Source organism: Oratosquilla oratoria, chromosome 42 (assembly GCF_046742065.1).
Source record: "Oratosquilla oratoria isolate Oo_2021 chromosome 42, ASM4674206v1, whole genome shotgun sequence".
Lineage (NCBI taxonomy): Eukaryota > Metazoa > Arthropoda > Malacostraca > Stomatopoda > Squillidae > Oratosquilla > Oratosquilla oratoria.
In genome coordinates, this window is record NC_134818.1 from 40,854,405 (window position 1) to 40,866,904 (window position 12,500).

At 38.5% G+C, this 12,500-nt stretch overlaps 1 pseudogene; it reads right to left on the minus strand.

The window, feature by feature from the left end:
* LOC143021645 (uncharacterized) overlaps window positions 1-11,182 on the minus strand; it is a 12,385-nt pseudogene extending 1,203 nt beyond the window's left edge.
* Window positions 11,183-12,500: the final 1,318 nt, after the last annotated feature.

A 12,500-nucleotide genomic window follows, 5' to 3' on the forward strand; every position in this document is an offset into this window, starting at 1 on the left:
CACCTGCCAAATTCCCTCATGGCGGAATCAGGCATAGGGCGGTGCTGTCTGGTGACCTTAATCCTGTGTATTGCTACAGTAGGGGCTGGGGACCATTGGATGGTGAGGTGCGTGCTCTTACCGATGGGGGGGAGAGGTCTTGGGGGAGAGTACAGCTGCGCCATGTCAGTCATAATTAGGTCAAGGGTTGTCTGATCGTGGGTGGGAAAATTCACTACCTGCGTGAGATTTAAATGGTGGAAAATGTCACTTATGTCCAGGCGATTAAAGTCCCCACACACAACTAATTTGGCAGCAGGAAACCTTAAGCGGAGGGAGTCAGCAGTTTCAATGATGTGATCGTTGAGGAGGAGGGCAGTGTTGGCGCGGGGGGGGGTTGTATATCACGCACATTATGATTGAGGCGGTGTGCCGGGGATGGAAGCGAGGGGTGAGTTTGACCCACAAAGCCTCGATTCCCTCTGGTATGTCAACCCTGAGGTATAAGGGGTTGAGGTCAGCTCGACAATACAATGCCACACCACCGCCTCTGCGGTTTACTCTGAGATAGTGAAAAAGTACAAAATTTTCTGTTACACACTTCGGGAATTATTTGCCACGCTTCTGTAATTGCCATCACGTCACATCCTGTAGAGTGCACTAATTCAATCACTTCTTCCATTTTGTTGGCTAATGAGGTAACATTAGATAGTATGATGGAGGGTAGGCTGTACCAAACGCGTGGAACTTCATTGAGATTTCGTTGTCTTGGCTCAACTTGGCTGTGTGTGTGTGTGTGTGTGTGTGTGTGTGTGTGTGTGTGTGTGTGTGTTGTGTATGTTTAAGACAGATTGAACATCTTTAGAAGCTCTGCCATGTGATTCGAACCCTGACCTGTGCGTGCATAATCACGAAGTCAAGACTCTAGCAACTGAGCTACGTGCGATAGTTCAAAAGGACTGTACAAGTCCCCGACCACACATCACGTAACTGCAGAAGACGTAGTCTCATTTTCATCATATCCCTATATTAGGTGAGTCCTTCGACATGTGTGTGTTTAAGACAGATTGAACATTTTTAGAAGCTCTGCCAATGGATTCGATCCCTGACCTGTATGTGCATAATCACGAAGTCAAGACGCTAGCGACTGAGCTACATGCAATGGTTCAAAAGGACAGTAGAAGTCCCGACTACACATTACTTAACTTCAGAAGACGTAGTCTCATTTTCATCCAATCCCTTTATTATGGGAGGCATCCGACAAGGTGTGTATGTTTAAGACAGATTGCGCATTTCAAAAGCTCTGCCAAGGGATTCAAACACTGACCTGCACGTGCATAATCACGAAGTCAAGACGCTAGTGATTGAGCTACGTGCGATGGTTCAAAGGAACTGTACAAGTCCCCGATCACATATCACGTAACTGCAGAAGACGTGAACCATCGTACGTAGCTCAGGTGGAATCGTCAATTTCATCAATCTGTTTAGTTTAGGGAAAAACAGATTTGGGAGAGAAATACAAGGATCAGATAGAACCTACTAGTTGTCCTGAGCTGGATGAAAGCTTAGTTGCTTTGCTCTTGAAGCACAATAAAGCAATTGCTTTGCCTAGGGATTCCTTGGGAAAAACAACTGTTTTAAAACATCAGATCAAATTAGAACCAGGGATTTAACCGATCTATATACTTGCCTACATATACCACAAATTCTTGTACAAGAGGTACTGAAGTTACTACATGATAGCGATTATAGTTCTCATCCAGGAAAGGATAGAAATTATAGACAAGCACAACATAAATAATTTTGGCCAGGTATGCAGAAAGATATGACTATATAGAAAATTGTTTGAAATGTGTTAAGGTGACAGGAAGTACACCCCAAATCTGCTCCTATGTTGTCATATCCCATCCATCAGAAACCCTGGGAAAGTGTTCACATAGATATATTGGAGTCACCTATATCTGAAAATGGATATAAATATGTATTTGTTGCTATCGATTATCTTATAAGATTTTGTATATTACAACCCATTCCAAATAAGAGAGCTGAAACAATTGCTTCAGTAATATATGATCAGATCATCTGTGATTTCTCTAAACCTAAGATCTTTGTTTCAGATAATGGAACCGAATTTAATAATAAAATCTTGGAAGAATTATGTAGATTTTTTAAGATTCACAAAGTAAACATTCTTGTGAATCATTCTCAGAGCAGTGGAGTTGTAGCGAGATTAGATAAGGAAATCATTACATGTTTTACATGCCCTTATAGTAGAACTTGGGATACTTGGCTTCCTTGTGTTAAATGTACCCTAAACAACCAAATTAACACAGCTACAGGAGAAACCTCCCATTTTATTATTTTTGGGGAAGACAAAAATATCCCATTTGAAATTTTGATTGCTGAGTAATCTCAAATAGGATACATTTCAAGCTATACATCAAAGAGTTAGGGAACACACGAGATGAAGAAGCAGCAGCACAAAATAACACATGGAATAGATTTACAAATAGGAGATTTAGTTATGATCAAATTACATACACCCCATAATAAACTTTCACCCGGGTACTCAGGCCCATATAGGATAATTTGTTTTGCAGGTGAAAATAGATACAAGCTCTTACACTTAGAAACTAGGGAAGTGTCAATTAAACCTGCAAAGGAGATGAAGAAGACTAGGATAAAATGTGACTATGATGATACATGTGACACTGAGATTAAATATACACATTTTATTAGTATAGTAAATGATACAGTGAGTTCAGAGGAGTATAGAAAGTATGTTTATAGTATCTTGTGTAGTTGAATACCAATAAAAATACATATATTATTAATTATTGATATGTGTGGTGCATGACTGAGAGGGGAGACCTGAACTACTGAAACCTTAGTCAGCCATGAAGACTTGGAACCTTGCCAATATGTAAGGCAGTGTCAATAAGTATTGAACTATATTTTCTTTTGTGAAGCATTGAAAATTCTATTTTAGCTTCATCAGTATGTGTCCTAGACAAAAAGTGAAATAAGTATGTTTGAAACAAATGTGGAATTATGCAGAGAAACTTCACTATTACTAACATTTTTTATGCTGTGTATACAACTGTTGTAACATATCTCATTGATACACAACTCACCAACTTTGAAAAGGTGAAATCGTTATCTATTGAGGTTGATCTAACGTAAACAAATATTCTTATAATGTTTTATTTTAATTGTTGCTGTTCTAAATCAAATTTTGCAATCAGAAGGAGAAAGACTTTGAATAAAATTTAACAGCTTTTCCTGATTTTGTAATTGGTAAATTATGTCATCTTAAGACCATGGTATTAAATAATTTTGCAAATCAGTTTATTACATCATATTCATATCTGTATTATAATTATTTTGTTTTGTGTCTTTTTATGTTTCTGACATTTATGTATTTTGAAGGGGTTAAGTATTTGATATGTGTGGCTTATCTTTTATAACAACATCTATTGAAGGATAATACTTTTAACATTTCTAGCCAGCTTATCCAGAATTAGTTTTAATAGTTAGCTACTTGTATAAAATATTTTTGAGTTGTGAATTTCCAGCGAGCCCTGTAAGGGGATAGTAGAAAATGGTTGGTCGGGACGACCAAGGGTAGCTGCCGAGCCCTGTAAGAGGTTCGTAGATGAGGATCGTAGATAAAGGTAGACAATTGAGTAGGTGGCAAGAATTTTATTTCTATGAGTTGAATGTTTGATAAACAAGAGTCGTAGGCGAAGGAATTGAACAAGTTCAGTCTTCGCCTAAATTTTTACAAGTAGCTGTCGGGGACCTGATTTCATTGTTGTATTATGCTGATGTACCAGTATGTAAACTAAGTCAGTAGTGCATTGATTTCGAGATTGCTTGACTAAACAGCATTGCTGAAGGGGTTTATAACAGCCTTTCTGATTGGAGAAAGGGTGGAGGAGGAGAAAATTCAATTTGTTCATGAGAGTAAAACCACACCCTTAGGGGAGGTACTTAGATGTAAAAGTAAAGATCATTGTACTATTGAAATCATGATGTCAATGCAAATTGACATATTGATCAAATTGAGGATACCAGATGGGAGTCCTCTGGTGCAACTAAGACAGTCACGTTGTAGAAAAATTAGTGAAGAAAATAAAGGAAAAAATATCAACAGTTTCTTTACCCTCTCTTAGACAGATTAACATAAACAGACTACTTACAGGATAATTTGTGAATGGCTTTCTTACGTAAAGTCAGTGATGAAAATAAAGTAGAAAGTGAGAGACGAAATACAAAACTATAGAAGGGAACAGTAAACAGTGGTTGAAACGGATGCTAGAGCGCGTGTATATATATATATATATATATATGTATATATATATATATATACATATATATATACATATATATATATATATGTATATATATATATATATATATATATATATGTGTGTGTGTGTGTGTGTGTGTGTATGTGTGTGCTTATGTGCTTGTGTGTGTGTGTGTGTGTGTGTGTGTGTGGGTGGGTGTGGGTGTGCGTGCGCGCGTGTGTATGTGTGTGTGTGTGTGTGTGTGTGTGTGTGTGTGTGTGTGTGTGTGTGTGTGTGTGTATTCACTTGGTCTTGGTCTTTGGATCACGTGTTGGACTCGTGATCGACAGCTATTTCCCTCCTGGAAGAGAGCTCAGAGCTCGTAGGTCCGATCTATGGGTAATGCTATGACCTTACACACACACACACACACAACTCCCCGCCCACGAGAGTCAGAGTAACGACCCGAAGCGCAGCGGTACCGAAATAATTTCGGCCCTGGGCAGGATTCGAACCAAGAACTACGGGCCACTATAGTGTGTGTGTGTGTGTGTGCCTTTGTGTGTGTGTGTGTGTGTGTGAGTGGTTGTGGGTTTGAGTGTGTATTATTTTGTTTGTATGTGTGATTCACCATGGTCTTAGATCACGTGTTGGACTCACGATCGACAGCTTCAAGAGAGTTGGAGTAACGACTCGCAGTGCAGCGATACTGAAATCATTTCAGTTTTAGGCGGGATTCGAACCCGGACTGCCGTAGTAGCGGCCTCGAACGCTACCACCGCGCCATTGAGGTGCGCGCGCGTGTGCGTAGGTGTGTGTGTGTTTGTGTTGTTTGAGTGACAGATCATGTCACTGTATTCGATGAAGCGTTGTTGTTCAGGAATGACCTTGCCAATGAATCAATTTAATGACTATTGCACAAGACGAATTGATAAAAACTCAGAAGTCTGACCCGACTATATGATAAAAACACAGAAGTCTGACCCGACTATATGATCACTGCAAGTGTATAAATGTAGCTCATTGGTGGAGCAATCAGGATACCATAAAAATACTTATGAGCCAAAGCATTTGGAAGTAATACGAAATAATCTGATATCTGTACTTGTCAAAATCTTCACCATCCTTGTCATGTCCGACATTTACTTAGTGACTCAAGTTAAAAGTTTATTAGTAAAATATTTTAGGATGTAACAAAAGCTTTGGATATATCTACATCTGTGTTGTAGGCTTACCACCATTAGACTCAAAGTGCATTGAAGTGTTTTCATGAAACCCTGAAGTACCTATTGAAAACAAGAAATGGAACAGAGTTGAAAGGGAATAAGATGAAAGTATTCCATTCCTATTACATGCAATCCACTAATCCAAATAGAAAAGTTTGAGCTATTCACCTAATGAGTTCATATTTGGTTACTAGATTAAGGGATCTGGGGAAGAAAACGGTGCCATGATTACAAGATATGTTGGCTTAAGGCGAAATTTGTCCAAATTAATAGACTATAAATAATATCTGATATTCCGCACAAGAGAAAAATATCTTCTTCTTTTTTTTTTATCAAATATCTTTAGATTTCAATGTAAGGGATGAGTCACTTGTGCTGGTACTCTTTGGAAAATATGCCTTAGATGCAAAAATTTAAAGGCCAATATAAGATTTTTTGGAAAAATGAATAATTCTATTAATGTAGTGTTTATTACAGAAAAAAACAACAAGAATAAAAAAAAAGAGAACTTACCAGGAAAATGACGAGGAAATTAAATTGGATAACTAAGCTGTGAATTTAGATCGGTGGGAGGAAGTCAGAAAATTTCATTGATGACTGTGTGGACATCAAATTAGCAAAAAGCTATATTCTGACTAACCTTAATGTGAATATTCCTTCATTACTCCCTCAACAAGCATAAATATTAATCAGACTTCTGAAGGAGTTTGTGTAACCGTTACTAACCACCACCAACTACGCCCGTGATCAACACACATGCAATATGGTGCTCACCTTGAGCAAGACCTGTATCTTGCAAATTTCACAGATTTCCCAGTTGCAAAACACCTACGTAAGACAAACAACGACGCTCCCAGTGTCGCCGCACGAAGATGCCTAATGTCACTAGACAGACCCGTTGAACTCTTTTTTATATCTACCCCAATTACATTACCGAAAATTAACATATACACACCATGTCTGGCCAAGACCACTAACCATACAACTAACCCCCATATAACAGAACTAACAACAATGCTTAGAATTATTTACTAACACGTCTCACAGACAGCAACCCACTAACCCCTTATATAATCGGACGGCTGTGCCGCCGGGGAAAGGCCTGCCCAGGTCATACCATACATATAATATATACATCCATCTGAAACATACATAAAAAATCAAAGGTTAACTGCTTTGAACAAACAACAATCTATTTACAAATGTACAAGAGTGATGATAAGAACAGGAACATCATTTACAGAACTTGCAATTTCCCACGAAAATTTTGCCAATAACCAATCACAATTCTCGACAACACAAATATTAGCAACATTTAACTAGTAACATATTGGAACAAAATGAATAGATAGAATAAAGATTCCAATCAACTTCTCAAAGAAACAACCAAGAACATAAATCTCCTATCCCTACACAATAACCGTAGCTGTAGACGAATAGATAGAATAAAGATTCCAATCAACTTCTCAAAGAAACAACCAAGAACATAAATCTCCTATCCCTACACAATAATCGTAGCTGTAGACGAATATATCTCCATGGAAATATATATATATATATATATATATATATATATATATATATATATAATATATATATATACATGTATATATATACATTTATATATATATATGTATATACATATATATATATATATATATATATATATATATGTGTGTGTGTGTGTGTGTGTGTGTGTGTGTGTGTGTGTGTGTAGTTACGACTATAGACCCGTCGTAGTCAAGAACTAAAACATTTACGTATATACGTGAATATGGTTATATGCACGTGTGTGCGTATGTAGACTTTTGATAAGTTGCGAGATATGCCGCCTTTCCCACGGTATTGGCACGAAGCTCGCAACTCCGAGCAACTGTCAACGCGACGTACGAAGACTGGCAAATTAATTATTGCTACCTTTATATTCGTATTTCGTTCTTCTTTTGCTTTTGTATGTGTATTATTTTATGGACCTATCTTGTCACTCTTAGGAACTGATTTACGTAATATTTGGGAAATTGCATATTTTTCTTGATTTCGGAAGTCGCAAGCATTTGTGTGAGAACGAGAGTTGCATCTGTTCGCGCGCGCTCTGTCTAAAAATTGCGTGGGAGCGTAAGTTTTGGCAACAGCGTTTCAACTTCCATTTACGTATGTATTAATGTATAGATTTTCATATAAAAACTATTAAGTTTCTTCTTGTATCTAAGATTGACAAGGTAACTTTATTATATATTATTTTGTATGCCCATTTTTGTAAAGAATATGTCCATGTTCATTGCATCTGGCGACATTTGGCAGCCCTTCATTGTCTAGCCGGGAAGTGTATATATATTGGTGTTTGCAACGGAAAATTTGTCTTTGTTCATACAGAGTCCCTTGTTAACTCCTCTCATACTCTGTCTAGCCTGTGCTTGTACGTTTCCATTTTGTTGGACTTAGAATTTTAGTCCTAGAATTTCTCGACTTTGTAAACTTTACGTAGGGCTTAGTTTTCCATTCAAATTATCGATATTCCTCGACCTTGCTACGTATTGTCTTTGTGAAGATTATTTTCTATTGAATGTCGATATTCTATCGACTATTTATATATTCACATATGTCCTGGTGAATTTAGCCGTTTATATCCTAAAGAACTCATTGTCTGGTACTTATATATTTTTACATTTCTTCTGATATTGTGAACATTACTGTGTATCTGATCTTGTAATTTTATACTCGCTTGGCGACCTCTATCTTTCGATCTTGTTTATTTTTGTTTCTGTTTGAAGGAATTAATTAATCTTTTATTAAATCTCAAGAGTTTTTTGAACCTGGCACTTCACCTAGTCGTCACAATATATATATATATATATATATATATATATATATGTGTGTGTGTGTGTGTATGTGTGTGTGTGTGTGTGTGTATGTGTGTGTGTATGTGTATGTGTGTATGCATATTACATTTAACATTAAAAACAGCTAACCAATATTTTTAGGATGTCATGTCTTCAGCAAAGCTATGCTTTAAGTGTAAAAACTCTCATTAAACAGAAAACGAATATAATTAATAGAAAGTGCGAATTTATTCTCACTGGAAAGAGAATGTACGTGCAAGTGAAAATATAGCCTTATTGAACACATCCAATATATGATGATATACGTAAACCCCCTTTAATTCATTCAAACAAATTTTACAAGTCACTGTCTCCCACTAGCAACTTGACAAATTATCATATCTTTTAATATTTATTTTGCAATTGTGTATGCCAAACCCCACTGTCATGACCTTAACCCAAGGTTTGCGGATGTCCCTTTAAAGGTCGGGGAGGCAATGTAACCATTAATAGCCATCACCAACTACGCACGTTATCCACACACATGCAATATGGTGCTCACCTTGAGCAAGACCTGTATCTTACAGACTTCACAGATTTCCCAATTGCAAAACACCTACATAAGACAAACAACGACGCTCCCAGTGTCGCTGCACGAAGATGCCTAATGTCACCAGACAGACCCATTGAACCCTTTCTTATATGTACCCCAATTACATTACCGTAAATTAACATATACACACCGTGTCTAACTAAGCCCACCAACCATACAACTAACCCCTATATAACAGAACTAACACCAATGCCTAGAATTATTAACTAACACGTCTCACAGACGGCAACCACTGTCCTACTTAATTATCGGATGGCTGTGCCTCTGCGCGGAGATCTGCCCAGGTTACGAGCCTGGCAGAGGGAACTCCCCAGGAGACTACCCAGAGCAGTGCCTAGGTCAAGGCCCGGCACCAGGGGTATTAGGTCAAGGACCTAGCTGTATATAATCTTCGTACCTGAAATAAAGCTAATAAAGTCCTGCAGAGACTTTACCTCACCCACAAACCACCATTGTTTGTAGCTAAAGACTGGTTACATTAGCAGATCTCTGCGGTAATGTGCAACTAGTTCTACGTGTATCTCATCTCCACCGATCCCGCCATAGAATATCCTAAGGTCTAACTGTGTTTACCGACATTTGGATTGAACACATCTTAATTCACCAGAAACTCCATGAGAAACGAAGGAAAATTAGGTTGATCATAAGTTAAATGAAAAGTGAATTTGAACATGCATGTGGACTGAACCAGTTTTAATTCTCTGGAAACTTCATGAGAAGCTAAGGAAGACAAAGCATATCATAAATTGAATAAAAAGTGAAATAAGACATAAGTTGCTAATAATGTTGGAACATAAAAAATATCATGGACAGGCTCTTCCTGCGGACGTCAATATCAAAACCATTAGAAAATTGCAATTCACACACACACACACACACACACACACACACACACACACACACACACACACACACACACACACACACACACACACACACACACACACACACACACACACACACACACACACACACACACACACACACACACACACACACACACACACACACACACACACACACACACACACACACACACACACACACACACACACACACACACACACACACACACACACACACACAAGTGCGAATATTTTTAGTTAAGACTAGATACTATTTCCGATTTCGTCTGAATGTTACAACTCTGGCTAAAGTACAAATGAGCCTAATAATTCCACCAAACTATTTGTGTAGTCAGAGGCATGTTAAGTTGCCTTCAACATGATAAAAATCCTAATTTGCTCTAAATCTATGTTACGAAACCACGATTTCAGGAAGTCTTTTGTGTTTCAGATAGCTGCCAGTAGGTGCTGGATGATGTAGTACCAATGATTTATTTAGATAGGTTTGTACTTCAGTTAATATATATTTTGACATCCCTATGTTGTAGGACTTGGTTGAGATAATATCTCACAGCTTGGAAATAGCACCATTCACTTTACTTTATGCCTTATTTTGTTTAGACTGTATTTGTTTGGCGAGTGATTTATTTGAATAGGTTTGTACTTCAGTTAATATGTATTTTGACATCCCTATGTTGTAGGAATTGGCTGAGATAATATCTCAGCTTGGGAATAGGACCATTCACTTCACTTTATGCCTTACTTTGTTTAGACTGTATTTCTTTGGGCAAGAGATTTAATATGTACTACCCAGAGCATACTGACTGAACTTTGATTATATATCCCGTAGAGGTATGTCGTGTAAGGCTGAGCATAGATAATTCATTACCAATTCAACTTTCTTTTTAATCTACATATCAACACTGAATCTTGGTGATTTTTGCACCTAACCATTGCCTAGCAACCTCTGGTAAAAGTTTGTATAAATGCGAGGCTGATGCTATATACTTAACACTTGGACCTAGGAATATGTTAAAATGACATTGTCTAATGCCTCTTAAAGTACTAATGGCTCTCCAAGTGTAAGCTCTAACTTCCTTTCATGAATGAGGAGTCTCCTCATTAAAGCGTCATCATTTCTGGTATCACCCGTCTGCGGTACAAGTACATAAAATCTTGTCTTAAGACTTTTGAATATTTCACAATTTTGTTACACTGGGCAACACAATGTATTAAACCTTAACGGTTACCAGGGTGGAATTCTCCCGGTGTTTTCGACATGGTTTTTTAACCTATACACTTGGCAGCCCAATAGCCTCAGTGTTTAGCTTGACTTGATGGGTGGGTGTGTGGTCCAACTGGCTCCGTAAGTTTTTGCTCCCAGGCCCATTTCACCCAAAGTTACCATTTACGTGGGTGTTTTCTCCCGGTGTTACCGTATTTGTTATAATTTGTGAACCCTTACTCAAACATATTTCCTTTTTTCAGCTGTTTTTGGATAAGATATATTGAATATAAGTGAGCAATGACAAAACGAAATTATATATATATATATATATATATATATATATATATATATATATACAGATGATGAAATTGAGAAACTAATGAACACAACTAGTTCCTTATCAGAAATAGTTTCTGAAAGTGAATCTGAGGATGAAATTGATGAACTTGAAGCAGACATATTGTATGGCGGAGATAGCAATGTGTAGAATATACTCCTATACTGGGTGAAGATGATGGGGAGGAGGTATCGGGGAGAAAGAGGAGAAAACAGAAAAGAAGGATGGTAGTAACATCCACACCAGCCAAGCGCCGAGCTCTCCTCGACTTCACTGCCCCCTCAACTTCTGATGCGGCCAGTGCCACGTCCCCATCTCCTACTGCTTCCACCTCTGATAGGGGCCGTGCCACCTCCCCAGTTACAACAACTTCGACCTCTGATGACAGCCATAACCCCATCCCATGCTGCCACTTGCGGAAGAGGACGTCGCCGCCGCCAGTGTGAAACGCCTTCCATCGTCACATCCAATTCCCGCACGCTTGCCATTGGAAGTCAGTTTAGGTGGAGTTGCCGGCCAGAGTCCCAAGCAAGCACTAGGACACCAAACAGGGACATAATGCATAGCTTTACACCAAGGCCAAGTCTAGGGGAGGCAAGGGATAATGCGTCACCTAAAGAGGTATTCAGTTTGTTCCTCAATGATGACATTGTCAACATTATTGTGAAGTGGACTAACCAGAAATTTTATGTACTTGCCTCCAGGTAAACACGACAGACAACAACTTATGCGCACACCGAGCCAAAAGAAGTAAGAGCACTGCTGGGTGTACCAGTTGTCAGTGACGAGAATGACAGGCAAATCCTCACCGATGAAATGTGAATCTTGGATGTAGGATGTTCTTTATATCGAGTGGCTATGTCCAAGGCGCGGTTCAAATACCTCACCCGCTGTCTAAGATTTAACGACCTTGAAAGACGGGAGCCTCGGCAGAAAGATGACAAGTTCGCAGCCGTGAGGGAGGTATAGGGCATTTTCATCGGGAACTGTGGCCGACTTTATGTCCCCCACGAGAACCTCACAAATGACGAACAGTTATTGGGTTTCAGAGCTCGGTGCCCATTTAGGATGTATATCCCCAATAAGCCGGCCATGTATGGCATCAAGCTTGTCCTAATCAGTTACAGCAAGACCAAGTACTTACTCGGTGGCATCCCCTAC